The sequence below is a fragment of the Lepidothrix coronata genome, unplaced genomic scaffold (assembly GCF_001604755.1).
Source record: "Lepidothrix coronata isolate B3197 unplaced genomic scaffold, Lepidothrix_coronata-1.0 Scaffold92, whole genome shotgun sequence".
In the NCBI taxonomy this organism is placed as follows: Eukaryota; Metazoa; Chordata; class Aves; order Passeriformes; family Pipridae; genus Lepidothrix; species Lepidothrix coronata.
Genome location: NW_016690272.1, coordinates 1457725 through 1476709, shown reverse-complemented (window position 1 = coordinate 1476709; position 18985 = coordinate 1457725). Strand labels below are relative to the sequence as shown.

Sequence of the window (18985 nt, the reverse complement as noted above, 5' to 3'; positions counted from 1 at the left end):
GCGCCTGGGCCCCAACAAAATGGCGCCTGGGCCCCAACAAAATGGCGCCTGGGCCCCAACAAAATGGCGCCTGGGCCCCAACAAAATGGCGCCTGGGCCCCAACAAAATGGCGCCTGGGCCCGACGGGGCCTCTCCTTTCCCCTGCAGCCCCCCACAGGTGTCACCTATTAAGTGATGTTGAGAACAACTGAAAAGCTCCTGCCAGGATCTTATTTGCTTTCCATAAATCCAGGGATTAAGATTATGTGAACAAATAAAACAGTCTCCATTCTAACTTCCCCACTACAAAGGAGGAGGCTACTTGCAAAACCACAGCAACAAAGCTGGAAAGGATCAGGAGAGGTCAGAGAGTCCATCCCTGGGCTCTGACATAGGTTCAGGTGTATCTGCATGAGTTTTAAACAGGTGTTTTTCCAGCCTGTTATTTTAACACCTCTAATTGCAAGGTTACACAGTGCTCTCAGCAGCTCATCTCCATGGTTAGAGTTTACATCTGCACTAAAATAATTTTTTTTTTAAAAATCAACCTTGCTAATAATCAAGTCAATTATTTCTTGTTCAACACTCCATGAATGTGGAGAAGAACAATTGCCTCGTAACCTTTTTTATTTTCAGACTATTCAAGTGCCTCTCACAAACTAATTCCTTCTAAACTAGACACACACCATTATTTTGACCAGGAGATTTTCTCCTTCCAACATACCTTGCTAAGAAGGCCCACAGTTTTCACCTCTGTACTGTATCTTCCATGATTCACCACAGAAGAGACAAAAGAAAGCACCCATTTGCCCCCAGTTTGCAGTCTGAGACTGGGACCAATTTAGGACTTGCAATCAGTCCTTTCCCCTCTCCTTCTCCACACTCACAACTTGGCAACTTTCTCTCTTCCCCAGATTCCATCAGCTATAATCCTAAACAGGATCTCTCTGCTCAGTCCTACAGAACCTCTATAAAACAAGGCACTGCCTTATCTGAAAGCACCATTTAGCATTTTATACAAAGGAAGAACAGAGATGAGCTTAAGTAAGGAATTGTTTTCCAGTTCAAGTGCTAAAACACAACTTCTGAAAGCACTGAAAAACAAATTAACATCTGTAGTCAGTTGTGGAAATACAGAACTCCTCCTTAGCATTAAGCTGTCTTTTAATGTCTTAGCAATATCTTTTTTCCCCTCCATCAAAAATATACATATTTACCACAATGGCTTTTACTGATATTGCACTTCATTTACAAAGCAAAATAGACATACCCAAACCCAGTTTAAATCTTTCAAAAACATGCACCACAAAAAATCCTGTAGAACTTCCATATCAGACATAAACTTACCCTTGGAAAAGAGCCTCTGTTTCTCCACACATGGATCCACTGGTGGCAAACAAGGGATTTTCCCTGACTACAGGTACTCACTCAAAACCAGCTCAAAAAAACTGACGGGAATCTGAACATCAAATTCAACCTACCATACTTTGATTTGTAAAAAAACTGAGGAACAAAACTCTTATAAAGTGATTTTAAATAAATCACAATTAATTACGTGTGCAAACACAGCTACTAAACTTAGATGCACACTTAAATAAGCAATCCCAGTTTGGGAAAAGCTGGAAATCCCAACTGCACACTGGGCAGCCCAACCAGCACTGGCCAGTCTGCCCCACCCGTGCCCAGGTGTTTCCATTTGCTCCCAGAGCCAGGATTGGTCTCTCCCTAACGAGGGTCACCTGTTGAAAGCACCTGAACCAACTGACACCCAAAATTTAACGGCCCGTTTTTGGAGTTTAATGACTTTGATCCATAAGGGTTTCCAAGGAGAACTTTCTAGAATATCAACCTGAAACAACATCACTCCTAATGGGATAACTGGAGATAGAAACCGTTCAGTTAAAAACACTTGGCACAATTGGAAATTAGGGCTTTTCTCCCAAACTCTCTCACTTGGATACAAGATCCTGTTTAACTCCAATGCAAACCCACCCTAAATGAAAAAAAAACCCAATTCTTTAAGCAGTGAGCATTTATGGAAAACAAAATTTATTCTGATTTTATTTACCCCATGTTGAATAGAAATATTGCGTGAGCTGTCAACTTTTTCCTTAAAGATCTTCCTTTCTATTCCAATTTTATCCTGCCAGCAAGTACAAACAGCACATTGATGGCTGGAGATGTTATCTCCTAACATCAAATAAATACACTTCTAGGTCAGAAGGGACCTGATTTGATTCCAGCCTGTGCTTTCCCCATCACTGGGGCCAGGATTTTACCCATTTCTCATCTGCTTTGCTGGATTGTTCCTGCTTTACATAATAGTCTTGAAATCTTTCCCAGCAAAACCACCAAAAAAGTGCTGCTAAATAACACATGAAACTTGTTTGCGAAGATCCAAACTTTCCAAATCTCACATGCAAACAGCCTTCAAAGAAAAGCATAACCCTCCTATCACTATGTCCTAATCCAAGTTTGAAAGAGTCTCCCTGAAAATGAGGTTGACACAGAGAGATGACTTTGGGGTCAGAAGGGGAGGATTTTTTCTTTTCATGTTTTCCACTGTTATTCTTGCACAAGAGTAGAGGCCTCCTGTCAAACAGAGCCCGTAAATCCAACAATAACATAAATAATAACCTAGAAACTGAACACCTTATCTGAGTTCCCTTTGAGTTTATGGTTTAGAATATCCTGAATTATGGCAAGCAGAGGAGAACATGCAAACTAAGCTATGGGGTGTAAGAGAACAACATGTAATGCCTGTCTGGGCAAACACAGCAGAGACATTCTCTGTTCCAAGGAGCTGGCAACCCAAACAGCTGCTGATCCCTAACCAACCTGTTCCTTGCATGTTTACAACTCCCACCCAAGCTGTGCTGCTCCCTGGTATTCACCTGCCAGCCCGGGCCCTGCTCTATATATAAATTGCAATTATGAATTTAGGACACCTGTACGTGAAGCATCTTTCCAGCCATGCACACAGTCAGATGGCAGCTGATAGTTTCATAATTCACCAAAAACTTTTGAGGCTGATGAAACACAGCCACTTTCCACAAAAACTGGTGGGTTTGGCCCTTCAGTATGAGGGGGTTGAGTCTGAGGAGCAGTAAACACAACTATACTGGAGATGGACACGTTGTGACCACAGACCACACTGGATCTCTTTGGGAGGCATGAGGGTGCTGGAATTATGGTTCTAATGAAATTGTCAATATTAATCCTGTTATTGGCAGCTTGAAAACCTTGTTTAATGAACTAGACATTAATGAAGAAAATAAAAGTACTTTAAAAGCTGCAGTATGAGGACATGATAATTGGTCCAGGCTTCGTGTCCACAATGAAAAGCAGAGGGACAGTATTACCATGGAGCAGCATTAGGATCATCAGGGGACTGATGTTTTGTTAGACCTCCTACAATTATCAGCTGGAATTTGGGGTTTGCTTTACCAGCAAAACTTCTTTGTCACACAACCTGTGAAATGGTCCAAAATGTAGTAACATCTCTGTGGGAAAGTTTGCAAGGTTTAAAATAATTTGGTGGTGACAGAAACACAGATTACCAGCTGGCAAGAAAGGATGAATTTCACCCCCCGAGATTTCCAATGCCCTCGACCCAGACAAAGGGGGTGCAGCAGTTCCACAGCACCAGAACCTCTGCATAGGTACTGATGCTGGGTTTGGGGATTTGGGTTTTTTTTAAGGCACTTCTAATTAGTGTGACAAAGGTGCTGCTCCATGCTTCACACAGAACATGTAAACATACAAAAATTCACACAGCACACAAGTTTCTGCAGTGAATTCATTTTTAGGGGGAAGGAAGGCAGTGCAGCAGTGCAGAGCTGAAATCTTTACCTGTTTGCCGAGATCAGCTCGAGCAGAATCCCAGACACAGCAGAAATAGGAAAATAATTTCCTCACTGGTGTGAAATTTAGTAAAAAATACTTTCCCCCACCCCCAAAGAGACAAAAGATTTGATTTGCCCACCCCAGTGGATAAGGGGAAAAATCAAGATGGATGGTTTCACCTGTACACCTTTAATAACAACACCTCGCTCTGGCAGATCCCAAAACACTTCTGAAGTGCTTTTAAAATGTGGGGAAAGTGTGATGGGAAAGGATTTGCCTTTCTCCCACCCTGTTACAGGACAGCAGCAGGACCAGCGTCCTGAACCCCAGCCAAGGGCTCCATTTGTGAGATTACAGAGGAAAACAGAGACCTGATCTACATAACAGAACACTTTGCAGACAGATAACCCCTTGGTTACAGGGCCTTTTAGGCTTTGGATGGACACATACAGTGATCAGGATTTTTTATATACATATATATATATATTTGAGCCACAGAGCTGCTGGATCCCAGTCACAGCTGAACAGGGGACTGGGCCATTTGGTCTTCCCAGTGACAACTTCACACACGTTTTTTGTTTCACCCAAAACACCCAGTGCTTATTTGCAGGGGGCCTCATACAGTTACACACAGCATTAGTTGTCAGAATATGCATCTGGGAACAGAGGGTGGCAAATGGGATGCAATTCCCTTTTTGGTGCATGTGGAGCGTTAGAATATGAAAAATGTCCTTGTGCCTTCTAACTAAATATGTAGTTTAAAGACCAGGGTAAGGACTCATAATTCTTGTGAGGATGGTCATTTGCTGTTGATAAAAAGGATGGGGACATGACCAGCTTTGTGCTCAGCAGAGGACATGGATAGTTGCACTCTTTCATGGAGAAGAAAGAAACTACAGCAACCTGGGCCTTGGCTACAATACCTTCATTTAACTCTTCCCTCAGGCAGTTTGTCCCTTTCTTCTAACACAAACACTGTTTTAAATCCAAAATCTGGGCTGTGTTGCAGGAGGTGCTGCTTTCAGATCAGTGACTTTACTCTTCTGAGTGTAAAGGGAGGAAGAGTTTGATGCCTCATTGAAAGAACCAGGTCTAAAGTCTAAGTGAGCCATTGTCATTTGCAGAGGAAATCCAGTTATACAAAGTTTTGGGATGGTTCATTATTCAGCACAACATATTAATCAATGTAAATATGATCAGTGCAGAGGGAGAGCTCTGCCAGGCAGCTGAAGGTGACTTTGAAGCAGTGTCCTTCCTGGATGAAGATGTACCAAACCAACCACTAAGAGGTGGCAAGGAAAGTAACAAGGAAAGTCAGCAGCAGCTAAAAATGTCACGGATTTTAAGGATGTTTCCAAGGGTCAGGACAAAGACTCTGACATTGCAGCATCTGCCTGCTATTACTGGCATTATCACCACTAAAAATTCAAAGTAAGATATCCTCCTGTCACCAACAACACGGTGCTATTCCTGAAAATTATTCAGAAAAAACAACTGGAACAACTGGACGTTTGTAGCTCCTCCTGAGATGGAAGAATGCCACTAAGAATATGACAATTTAAAAAAAAAAGGCATAAAAGAAATAAAAATACACATTTATAGGAATTTATCAGAAACCCTATTGTCTATTACTTATATCCATAACACGTCTATTATAACAATAACACGTGCTCACATGTAAATATAAAATAATTCCATATTTAATAGCCATGTCAGCACTGGATTTTATGAAAAGAACAGACACAATGCCCTCAGGTTTGCTCACATTTCCTATGACTTCTTTTAAAGAAGAGCAGCAAGAATATTTTATTTACAGTGACATGACTCAGTTTTGTTTCTAGTAAACCTATTATTGCAGAGGAAACGTTCTGCCTAGAAAACATACAATGCTGTGGGACAACTCAGCTGCATTGTCATTGTCCTGCTGTTGTTGAATCAAACCAGGCTCAGCTACAGGAGGACTCAACCATGTGAGGATGAGGACTGTGAAGAAAAAGGGTAAATGAAGTCTTTGTCTTTGATGGGCAGAGACTTAGTTACAGAGACTCACTTCTGGGTCCTGGGGAGGGACTGACTGAAGGCATTGCAGGGAATATTTAGGTCAGTGAGAGATGTGTTTCTCACTGCAGATGGTGGGAGAAGGCTGCAGTATGTCAGACTGCACCAGCTGCTCAGGCTGGTGATGAAATGATGGCAGAGGACACGGCTGAGGATGTTCACAGCTCTGTGCTCAGCCTGGTTGCCCTGGATGAGCCTCCAGATGCTCTTGGCAGCCTCACTCTCAAGGCAAGGTCACTGAGCCCCAGCCTTAATAACCTCTAGGACACGAAAAAGCAATTGGGCCCAATGTCTCTGCCCAGCATTTGGGCAGAGACATTGTCTGGACCACACATGCCCATGAAAGACGACGTGTTTGGTCAGGATCAAGTGGGTTTGGACAAGAACTCGGCATTTGCATATTCTTATTTACACTGTGATGAAATCCACTCCACGTACATGTGGGTGGTCAAGATTTTACAGAAATACTACCTCTGTTTTCTCAGAGTTGGGCAGCCCCACTGACCACACACAGAGCTGTTGTGGGACCCCATCTTCTCACACCTGAGATGCACCACTCTCATTCCTGCTGCCCAAATGACTTATCTGGCTCTTCCATGGTTGCTCCCTCTCTGCCCAACACATCATTATTCCAAACCCCTCTGTTTCTTCTCGTGCCAGACAATTTGTCCCCCTGCATTCATGTGAAACTTTGTATTAGGGATTTGTATTAGAGAAACAAAATGTAAATGCAGTTTATGAACTTGTGATTACAGAAGATGTTGTTTCAGTCTTCCACATTAAAAATGCAGTCTATACTTTCAATAAGAACATGACTGTGAAACCACTTTCTTCCTAAGAGCTCTCATGCTTTCAAATATATGAAATAAGGAAATACTAAACACAGTAGAGCTCCCATTATGAGCTCACTCCAGAAACCTGAAGACTGGCTTGTCTCAGGGTGCCAGATAAAGAACAAGTTTCATAAAAGGGTGTTGATATAAAATATAACAGATATGATGAAGGGAGGTGTTCACACAGAATTTAACTGAGTTGGGAGAAAGCTTTGAGCAGAGACAAAGGAGTTTCAATACATTTATAAAAATGTTTTACATGGAAACAGAGAAACTTGTTGAAAGACTGTGGGTATCAGTTTAATATAATGCAATTACTTCCTGCCTTGTGTGATTTTGTGAGTATTTTAAACAGCCAGGTGTGAATCCAGCAGAAGGTTTGATAGTTTATTTTTGCTTATTTATTTTACTGAAGGAGGAGGAATTACTATTGGTCTAATTAATGAAATTGAAATAGCTACATCACAAAGAAGATGAGAGTTAAAGATCAAAGTGTGACTGAACCTAGAAAAGTCACTTGGGAGCACATTTACATGCCAGATCTGAATCAGCCACATTCAGATAGTTGGGGCTCCTCTCAGGCCTTAATGCTGTCTTTTCTGTCTGATTGGCTTTGTCTTGAGAGCCACCCAAACAATAGGAAGTGCTGTGCACGGGGGCTCAGGAGAAAGGAGCCTCCTGGGGCCTACTGTAGTTTCAAAACTACCCAACTTACTCCGAAATCAGCAGTAAGTAGGTGCTTATTTCGGTTTTTTTACCACCTATCATGCAACTATCTGCATTTGCAGACACCAAAACACCTTCAAAATTAAAGCCTTGATCTTGCTCTGAATTTTACCACTTAGTGACACAAAAGTACTTTTGTGGAAGGAAGCAACAGGAGAAGGGCAGACAGGGAAAGCTGGGAGTGTCACGTGGGTATAGTCGGAGTTTGCTGTCAGGACTTGGACTAATTGTGAGAAATCTGCATGGAAACATCGACAAATACAAACCCTGTGAGAGAGAAGGGCAGGTACCGTTTTAGAACTTTTAAATAGCACTTTTACAGAAAATAGATTAAATTGTTCACCAAGTGTTCTTGTGTTTAAGTTCACAGGCTCAAAATCTAAGCAATGGGGATGATAATATATCCTCTTAATCTGCCACGTATTTACAAAATCTATGCAAATCTCTATAAAGTCTGAGTTGTTTTCCCAAGGAAACAAGACTTAGCTCCTTTTTGTCTCTCCTAAATATTCCAAGCCAATAGGCCAGTATGCATGAGCAACCCAGTAATGGTAAACCAGTCAGCCCACATGGGAGGGGGGGAAGGAAAGAAAACACATTATAGGTTTAAGCTTCTAAGGAAAACTAAGAAAAACACTCCATTTGCCCAAAAAAGAGAGAGCTACAAAGTTTCTCATAAGGTTTGCAGCCCAGCAGCTACTCTCTGGCATTTCCCATTGTCCAGTTGTATTGTTCTGTAGCAAGAGAGAAACCTGCTGAAACCTTTCCCTGTTGAAACCTTTCCCTTCCCCTCAGAACATCAAGCTGAAGGCAAACTCCCACCTGCAAGAACCCCTCTCTCCATGGATGCTCTGGGTGAGCCAGGGCTGGAACTCTGAATCAGGACAAAATCTGAGTGCCAGAACGAAAGGCCAAGGAATGTTATCTGTGATTCCAAAGGCTTTGCAAAATCTGCATGAATCACAAATGCTGGCGTTTCATCCATCCATTCTCTGCTGGCAACTACCTGGTTTCATGGCAAAACAAAGCACAAACAGAGCTGTGGATCCAGATTTCCCAAAATGGGCTCCCTACTTGCTTGGAGACTTCCTGACCTTTTCCCAATGTTCTGGTTTGAGTCAGTAAGGAAAGCACCAGGCTTGGCTTGGATTTAGCACTGACATAATAACCAAAACCAGCAGTGACCAATGAAGTGCAAAAGGCAAAAAGAGAAGGCAAACTGAAGGAGAAAATATTAATTTCCTGCTAATGGCAATTTAAATGCTCTGATAAGGAACTGGGTTCATTCTCTCCGTCCTGAGCATGGCAAACATCCCTCCTTTTCTGGGGAAGTGCAGGGCTTGAGCTTTGTACCAACATTTTCTGCTCACTTTAAAACTTAACTCCAGCAATATAAACACTGGTGCCTATGTGCAGGGGAGAAATGAATAGCACAGCTATTTTGTTTAAACAGACCATGCTGAATCTTTAAACCTTTTTTCGGTGGCATGACCAGTGGGTTCAGGAATGTCGTGTGTTTGGACAGTGTAGGACCTTTGTTGTTGTTGGGGAAAATCTGGCTTGATGCCTCCATCCATCTAAATAACTGAAATAAAAGTGCATGGAAATGAGAAACACATGCTGTCTCCAGACTTGGATTTTCCCTGTGCAGGAGAAATAGGAACTTTTCATCTCTCTTTGAACTATTCAGGCAGTCGGTGCCACGTTCATCAGCCAAACGAGAGGTTCCCCTCAACCTTCCAAGGAGAGGGAAAGGGGGTTCCTGCCTCCAATAAAAACACTGCACTTCCAAAGACTGGCCAAGAACGTTCCTTATTACCTTTCCTAAGTACCCCCAGTCCAAAAGGCCACTGAAATGTCAGGTTTGGGGGTGTTCCCTGAAAAGGAAGGGCCTTTTGATGCATTTTGGCACATAGTTGTTGTGCAGCCAGGCACAGACTCAGTGCAAATTATATTTTATACTTCTTGGTTTATCACATGGAAACGAAATTGAGAAGGGATATAATCCTCTATGTGACATAAATTACTAGGATAAGAAAAAAAAAAGGAGCCTGATTCACTTTATAAGCTATTAATAACTGGCTTTTGCAAATATCATTAGTAGGTAAACTCCAATTAAAATGCTTTTTGCACCCTTATGAATCTCAATGTAAAACAAGCAGAACAAGTATAGGATTATCATAGTGGCCCAGTACTACTCTGTTAATGGACATTAACACCTCCCAGTTAAATAAATAAAATAATAATAATAAATGAAAATTTCTGGCCATGAGTGTGCACAGAAATATTTAAGTTTAATGACTTTTTCTGATGGTTCACGAGCAAGCTAACCTGTTTTGATAATAAACATATCAATCCTTGGAAGGAGGTGACAAGCTATTTTTGGGTGACAAGAGATTCTGAATGTCACCCCCAGAGAAAAGTTACAATTTTCCTTAAGACCTGTGGAATACCCAGTGTTTTTATGTGGAGATGAGGTATAAAGAAAGAAAATCAACGTTAATTTATTCTACTTTTCCTGGGTTTCATTAGGGATCTGTTTTTCAGGACAGTGCCTCTGTACATGTTTTTCAAACCTCACGTTCACTACAAAATCCTTGGCAAAGTGAGTATTGTATCACCTTAAAAACGAGCATTTTACAGAAATATTTCTCAATTCTTATGTTCATGAAAACATTTACAAATTTTTGAGAGTCTGAGCATTTTTATAATCCTACAGTTACTTGGTCTTTTCCCCATATTATTAAGAATCTCAAAACCATGCTAAAAACCTGAAGCTGTGCATCTTATGTCACCAAGGGGCCAATCCAGTTCTGTTGTTGCTGATCTTTATGCCAGATCCTGATTCCTCTTAAAATATTCCAGATTCAGGAACACATGCACCAATGACAACTGAAATATATGACATTTCTCAAACCACACAGAGAGGAGAATCAGGTCAACTGTGCTTCTGGCAGCAACCTGGAAATTCCGTAGGAACCGGAGCCCTCCGGAGGCCTTGGGACACGAGCTGTGCAGGAACATCCTTTGCTTAAGTTTTAAAACACATCTACCTACAAACCATGGCTTGTCTCTGAGCATGAAATGCAGATGCCAAGGAAAAGCAAAGTAACAGATAAAATGTGTGAAGCTCAGAGAAGGTTTGAAGATCCTGGCCTGTCTTACAAATCCCAGGCAATTCCGCTGGGCTGGAAACCAGCTCAGAGTCGAAGTCTTCTGGTAACCAAATCCACTTTCCCCTTGGACTGGGACGTGGCAAGCAAGGATAAATTCAGCCATGAGATAACACATACTAATGTATGGTTTTCAGCCAGATTAACTGAGTTGCAGGCTGTCCTATATATTACAATATATGATGGTGTATGATATGCATTTATATGTTATACTTTTCTTAAAAGTAGAATTTCACTCCCTAAAACAAAAAGCAGCAAAATTACCCTAAAATTAAAAATAGGCAACTGAGGTCACTGAGCTGAGTAGCATCGCTCTGACAGCCTCCTTAAAAATAATTAATTAATTCAGAATTAAACAGCTAAACACATATTTCTTGTGTGCAAATCTTAATATTCTGCAGCACATCCTTCTTCCCTCCTCAACTTGTCTTCCTCCAAAATTCAGGCTCTGATTCTTTATTCCTAATTTTCTTAAATGTAAATTGAAAGTATAAATATTATGTTCAAAAGCAACGGAACAATGGTGCTGAGGGACAAAGAGACGTGCTCACTCATTCACTCAGTAGCTGTGAGAAGAATGTGGAATGTGATTTGCATGGGAAGAATGGCACCAAACATCAAAAGTTATTCCAAACAAAACCACTGATTCACTCCCAGGGAGAGGACACGATCCTGTATATTCAAGCACATCAGGCAGAGTGGATTATAATACATAAACACTATTGTATTTTAAGATAAAAGCATGGAGTTCCCCAAACATACTAGAAAATTAGCATTTGAGTTCTGAAGACCAGAGGAAGCTGAATACATTTCTGGGGAGAAAAAAACCACCTGGTTCACCAAATCATAAACAGCTCCCTCTCATTTAGATACCTGGAGATGACAGCTAGATTTTGTAACACAATGAAACTGTCCTCCCTACAGCTCTGGCTTCATTTTTAGAAATTTCTTCCAAAACACACAGGACAAGAAGAAGATGAGGGAATTCTGTGTATTTATTACTGGTGCAGATAGGATTTAAATGTGATACCCCAGAATAATGACATCTACACTAGCAGCTAAGATATTCTGGTTTCAGAACTGAGCAACTTTAAAAATCCCCTTTTAAGCTTTGCAGTCACAGAAGACTCTTAATAATTGATTATAATTGATTTTAACCTTGTCCTAACCTGGGCAAAATGGCAAAGCCAATCATCTTTGTCCAGATGGGATACGAGAAAAGAGCCCCCAATACACAGCTTTAAAAGCTCCAGACATGAGCAGAAGATAAAATATTTAGTCTGCAGAAGCCTTGACCTCCCAATTCCAGCCAGTTTTGAACTTGAATTGATTTCCGACAAGGCATCTGGGAGATGATTACAACAAAATGCACTAAAGCTGGGCAGCCTTTATTTTAACATCCCAGCAGCTTAACCTGTTAATAACAGCAATTGTTTTAGATACAACACCAATTTCGGTAACAGACACTGGGAATGGTGGCGGTGTGAGAGCACAGCCACTCGGATCCCTCCCCTCAAGGTGCTGCCAGTGCTTCCATCACCAACCCATGTTTCCAGGGCTTTACAACTTGGCTGGGAAAACACCAGCCACGGCTGAGAGGCGGGAGCTGGGCAAAATGCCCACTGAAGCCAAGGGGGGGGCTTTCCCTGAGATAAACACAGTCAGAGCTTGGGCATCAGTCAAAGGGTTTGTTATGAAAAAAGAGATGAAAATACCAGAGCTGAGTATTTGTTGTGGTCTTTGAGTACGACTTTACTCAAAGGATGAAAAAGGCTTTGTGAGTAAAATCATAAAATCACAGAATCACAGAATGGTTTGGGTTGGATGTGACCCTAAAGCCCACCCAGTGCCACCCCCTGCTATGGGCAGGGACACCTTCCACTAGCCCAGGTTGCTCCAAGCCCCGTCCAACCTGGCCTTGGACACTTCCAGGGATCCAGGGGCAGCCACAGCTTCTCTGGGCAACCCGTGCCAGGGCCTCCCCACCCTCACAGGGAGGAATCTCTTCCCAATATTCAATCTAAGCCTACTCTCAGTTTGAAACCATTCCCCCTTGTCCACTTCTACACAGCCCTGAAGTTATTCTAATACTTTAAAAGAAAAAGTCAGATTTGTGGATTACTTATGGATAGAGGTTTGCTGACCTTATTTATTCAAGCAAGTCAATCGAATTAATTTCATGAATGAATTAAATAGGAGATGGCCTTACATTGCCATAATGTTAAAACCAGACATCATCAAGACAAAAATCACACTTCTATCTAAAGAAAAAGACCCAGAATTATATAATTTCTCCTGTGTTTTCACTTATTTCCCTTGCATCATCAGTATCTACTTTTGTAAATATTTTATCTACTAATATTCATCTTAAACTCACAGTAAACTTTGAAGCAAAAAATGTAATTTGCAGACTATATTTCAAATGCTATAAAGGAAAGTATGATCATCTGACCATGGAACACAAAAAAGAAATATTTATAAACTTTAAAAAACGAAATTATGAGACCACAAATTAAACTGGCAGAAATAGGAGGCAGATGGAATGGCTTGTACCTACTCTTGTTTCTTCCCACACCACTTGCCTTGTATCAGTAGTCAGCACCTTCCACTCGTGTATTTTTCTTTAGTACTTTACTATTTATGTTTTATATTAATAGAAAAGAATAGGGAAAAGCCCCACTTTTACAAAGATGCTGTTGTTTGAAGCATTTGCACGGTAAATGTCAGAGACATCAGTGCTGGGTATATCCTGTGAGAGCCCAGAAGCCAAACCAAACTGTATTATTATTTTATAAACACTGTCCAATCCAATCACAATCAATAAAGTGGTGGCACAAACTGTGCTGTTTAGTTGGGTGGATTTTTTTTTGCAGCAGGAATCACTATTGAAATATCCTCTATTTTAATATGCAGATGTTTCTTTAAGCACAGACATTTTAAGCCCAGCTATCGTATTCCACGCGGTGCCTGAATTCCTGAGCATGTTTTTTGACTTCACCCCTTTCCCATTAGGGTTTGAGGATAAACAAGTGTGTAAATGCAAAACAATCCCGCATTTATTACTAAAACAATATTGAGATTTTCACGAGTAACCCTTAGACAATTACAGCTGTTGGTACCATACTTTCACCATGGAAACTTTTGTTTTACTTAACAATTGAAATTACAATCAGATGTGCTCATCCCTCGTTGAAGTAATGAACAATGGTACATCTGAGGGAGAAATTCAAAGTGCATCATTTATCTTATCCTATTTTCAATTAGGCCGAGCGCGGTGTAAGATGGTTCCAAACTACACCACAGTAACAGGGTAAGTGAATTTATTACCACTCCAGTGCTAATCTTAGCAGATGGTAAAAAAAAAAAATATTTTTAGCATGAAATATGCTAAAGCAATAAATCTAAACAAGGTGGATGTTATCAACTAATATCTCCCCAGTGTGAGGTAAAACTCCTGCATGACAACTCAGCATTCCTATAAACTCGGGGTGAATTCTGGAAGATATAAGTCTCTCTATAGGATGAAAAATAACAGAAATTAGTAAAAAAGGCATTCCACATGCAGTTTAATACAGCATACCTAGGAAAGGAAAGAGAGGTGCAGGATTTTGCTTAGCAAGATTTTTTTTCCCCTAGACAACTCATTTTTTTCTCACAGGAAATTTTTCGTTGACTCTGGGAAAGATATAAATCCAGTAATTCTCTCCCGCTTTGGAAAAAAAATCCCCTACTATCTAGTTTTTTAAACAGCAAATAAAAAGAGAAATATTAAAATAATCTTCAGAAGAAAATAGGTAAAATTTAGGGGGAAAGGATATAAAGAAACCCCTTCACTTGCCAATCTATAAGTGTAACAAAAATATAATAACAACCAAGAGTTGAATGGAAAATTGTTTCCATTGTTATCAACAGAACATTACAAAACACTTGCAATTCAGAACTTAGAGTCCTGTACCTGTGCAGCAGTGAACACACTGAAAATACAGAGAGTAAAAAAGCACTCAGGAAACTTTGGAGACTTTTTTCCAACATATTATAATCAAAACAGTTCATTAAATTATAACAATATTAAAATTAGTAAGTATTTGCCACAGCTTTAAAACTCATACTGCTGCTTGTCTTTGTGATAGATCATGAAAATAAATTATAGGTTCCAAACTATAAATAAATAGGAAAAGTGGTCTTTTTTGAGGACGAGAAATCAGGACTTTGGCCAAAGCCTCTGCCTGAAACCATGAATAACAAAAGGAAATAAAACTTAAAACTGCTTGAAGAACATGTTAATGTATTTGAATGTGCATCTCAGTTTTCTTAAAAGTATTACTTGCTGAGCAAATGAGAAAAGGAGATTGGAAATGGACTTGCGAGGCTCTGGGTAGGGAATGGGCACCAGCAGGGAAATAAAGGGAATGTGAAGATGGGCTGGGAGAAAGTGAACTCCAAAGATCCCGTATTCCAGTGATTCGCTGAATTACTAATTTTTATTCATGTACATAACTTGGGGGGGAAAAAAAATTGTTCCCCCTCCCCTTAGGAATCCTGGAAATTATATTTTTTTTTGCTTTATTCCACCTTTTCCAAGCATCAGGTAAAAAGTATTTAAAAAACAAACTAATTGATCATAAACTACCAAGCAGGCCATGTGTGGTTCCCAAGTATCTCATCAGATTTCACAGCTGGGTAACCAAGTGTGACTGATGACCAGTTTGTTGGCCTCAATTAGACCAAAGAACAACAGGAATGGAAGAACCTCACATATTGAAAAAAGGGCAAAATGTATATATTGCAGGCTAGAGAATTTCCCAGAACTATTCCACTCCCAAACCTTTCCAAGGGAAGACTGTCCAAACTGAAATTAGTACAACATATTACCCAAAGCATTGCTGTAATCTTCATTCTCAGATCACCTGCCTGTGTGGCTCAGCTTTTTCTACTAAAATACATCAGAGCAGAAGTAAAAATGAAAAATGTGTATTTGTCCCAACAAAAGCTCAGGGCTGTAGATTTTACTCAACAGAGTAAAAAGGAGACTTCCCTGGCAAAAGGAGACTTCCCTGAATGAAGGCTACAAGGCCCACAGAATTTAAATAACTTCCTTATCTATTAAAATATAAAAACTTATAATAAAATTGTGGCTGTAAAAAATCATAGAATTAATCTATATTGTGTCTTTACAGTTTTGCTTCAATAATAGAAGTAAAATAGATTAAGGTTTTAAAAGCAGTAATTTTGTTGCTCTAAGATTTGAGTATTACATTTTTATGCCTCGATTAAGAATTACCTTAATTTGCTCCTTGGTGCAGGTGTGCTCCAGACTCACAGGCTGACCACACAAAGGCAGAATTAATTCAGAGGGTTTTTTAATAAACTTCAGAAACTTCTTTTTCCAACCTTAAGAGATTAACGAGGAGTCCACGAAGTTGAGATGAAGATTCAGGCTGTGCCAGCACCTGAGGCTGAGGTGGCATATGCTGGAAAGGGGCTCCCTGTGTGCCAGGCAGGCATAGAAGAACAGCTTTCAAACTGAGAGAAGCTCAGATCAAGAGTCTCTGGTGTGCCAACATCAAGTCCAGCAGTTCCACCTGTACAGAATGGAGATTTTAGATGCTGCACACCCAGGAGAAACCTCCCAGTGGGCAAAAAGAAGAAGGAGAAGATTATGCACAATAAGGGAGCAGAGGGAAATCACAGACCTAATACAGGCTGGGGTTACCTTTGCATCAGAAAACATAAAAGAAGTGCACTGGGACCAGAGTGATGGATGGCATGTGGGGAGGAAACACGGACAGTTCCGGGAGCTGGAGACATGAGGAAAGGGATCCGCCAAACCTGGCTGCACAGGGAGAAACTTGTTTTGTGGTTTGTTTTTTTTTTAACAAAACACCCAAAATTTGTGAGTTTGGGGGGGGAACCCAAAATTCTGCCCATCCAGCGGAGACTGGGTGGCAGAGGGGGTTCATCCCACCCTAGGGCCCCTCCCCAAACTCTCCTGACACCCCCTTTATTTCCCCCAACCTGGGGTTTTTTGGGGTCCTCCTTAACTGTGGGGTGTCCCCTGAATTTAAGGGGGTTCATGGATTTGGGGGAGCTCCCACCCTCAAACTCCTCTTTACACCCCACAACCTCCCCCCAAAATACCTTTTAACTCCCCCCATCCCCCTAAAAAGCCCTTCACATCTCCGCAAAGTCCCTCGCTCCATGGTTTCCGCAGAAACAAAATGGCAGCCGTTCCACAAAATGGCAGCTGTTCCCCCACTCCACACCCCATGGTTTCCCCAGACAAACAAAATGGTGGCTGTTCCCCCACTCCAAGCCCTGTAGTTTTCCCAGACACAAAATGGCAGCCATTCCCCAGCTGCGCTCCCCTTGGTTTTCCCCAATACAAAATGGTGGCTGATCCCCCACTCCACACCCTGTGGTTTCCCCATCACAAAATGGCAGCCGCTTCACCAGCTCCATGCCCTGTGGTTTCCCCAGACAAACAAAAAGTAGCTGCCATTCCCCCACTCAATTCCCCTTGGTTTCCCCTAACAAAAAATGGTGGCCATTCCCCCACTCCACGCCCCTTGGTTCCCCCAGACAAACAAAACTGGCAGCCATTCCCCCATTCCATTCCCCTTGGTTTCCCCAGACACAAAATGGCGGCCGTTCCACAAAATGGCGGCCATGCCACAAAATGGTAGCTGTTCCCCTGCTCCACTCCCTTTGGTTTCCCCAGACACAAAATGGCGGCCGTTCCCCTGCTCCACGCCCCAAGGTTGCCTCAGACAAAAAATGTCATCACGGACACTGACAGCAGGGCCTCTGAGCAGCAATTACCACCAGGAAAGGCTGTTGTTTGTGCCCCAAACGCAAACATTCCAAGGCTGGAGCCTGCTCTGAGCGGCACAGACTATCTCTGGCCTGTAACGCTATCAAGAGATGTGTGTTCTCAAAGCCAACTGTGCCACACAACCTCTGTTTTACAGAATCACAGGATCACAGAATATGATGAGGTGGAAGGGACCCACAAGGATCATTGAGTCCAACTCCCACTCAACACATACCTGAGGTGGCTGAACAGAACCTACTCCGGGGAGATGAGCAGTCCAGGAGCATTCTGGACACAAAAAATAATAAGTAAAGTAACAGCAAAAACAAACAGCTCAGAAAAGGAAAGCAGGGCACCTCTATATAATTTCTGAAAAGGATTTATAGCCTGTATAAACATGGATCATAAACCCATTGGCAAATAGATACAAGTTATTTCTAAAAGCTGCTTAGTTTAGATGTCAGAACTTAGAGTTCTGAATGGATGCAGTGAGGCAAAGAAACCCACTGCTGCTCCTCAGGACACATAATGCTGTGCCTTGGGAATGTACTTGCTGTTCTTAGCAGAGACTTGATTTTTGATCCTTTCCAAAGCTTGGATTCCTATTCAAGGACAGGGCACTCCAGTAATCTTGTGAATGCACTTTGAGCTAAATGTCCAGATGAAAGATTTTAATGAAAAAAGCAGCTTAGAGCATCTGGCCACTTGGTTTCCATCCAGCACAGTACTGAAGGACTTAAATGGAGATATATTCTGAGGGGTCACCACCCAAAGTGTAATATGCATGGCAGGGAAGCTTTCCATCACTTGTCATGGGGAGTCAAGTTGCTATAAATCTTAAGAACAAGATGGTTTTCCCTTCACTATGTTTTTATGAGAAACAGGTTACTGATAATAACTGCTCTGACACTTCGACCTACTTCCTAGTGAATTTTGCATTAGTATGTTACTGTTCATGCTCTGTGGGGATAGAATTTCCCTCTCAAAACTGCCTGATGGATCTGAGCTTCACTGTGCTTTTCTGCTAAAGCAGAGATCTCACACTGCTGTCAATGGGAGCTCAACAGGCTGTGTTAGCACAGGGGTTCTGATCCTAAATTGTCCCTAACATACTCAGCTTCTGGGTGGCTCCAGATTTCACTTTTGGTATTCCCTGGATAATTTTTCCTGTTGGAGAAGCTCTTCCAACACAAATCTGCTAAGGCACAATGCTATCACAGATCTCTGTGGTCACTCAAGAGACCACAAGCAGGTGTAAAATCAAACCAAGACTGTCATTTCACAGTTCATAGGGTCAGTTTTCTCTGTTCCAAAGAAAGGACTCAGCTGCATTTTGCAGCTCAAAATCCAGCCAGCAGGAGATGATCAGGAGTTCAGAAGCATTCCCTTTTTTTTGCAAGGGGTACATCCCTGCTGTCCAGAGGCACAAGTCCCATTCAATGAGATCAACAGATACCCATTTGGGAAATAAGGAGATAAACGGACATGGTACTAGAGATTCATCCTGGTAGCAAGAGTTCCTCCTCAGAGCAAAGCAGTGGGAAGGTCTATGCAGGGA

At 41.5% G+C, this 18985-nt stretch overlaps 1 long non-coding RNA gene across 2 annotated transcripts in view; it reads right to left on the bottom strand.

Moving 5' to 3' along the window:
• LOC108500685 overlaps positions 1-17389 on the bottom strand; it is a 260908-nt gene extending 243519 nt beyond the window's left edge. For both annotated transcript variants that reach the window (XR_001875955.1, XR_001875956.1), the window contains exons 1-3: positions 16755-17389; positions 16330-16449; positions 15898-16198 (exon numbers count right to left, since the gene is read on the bottom strand). This is a non-coding gene — a long non-coding RNA (uncharacterized LOC108500685). The remainder of the gene's footprint in view (positions 1-15897; positions 16199-16329; positions 16450-16754) is intronic.
• Positions 17390-18985: the final 1596 nt, after the last annotated feature.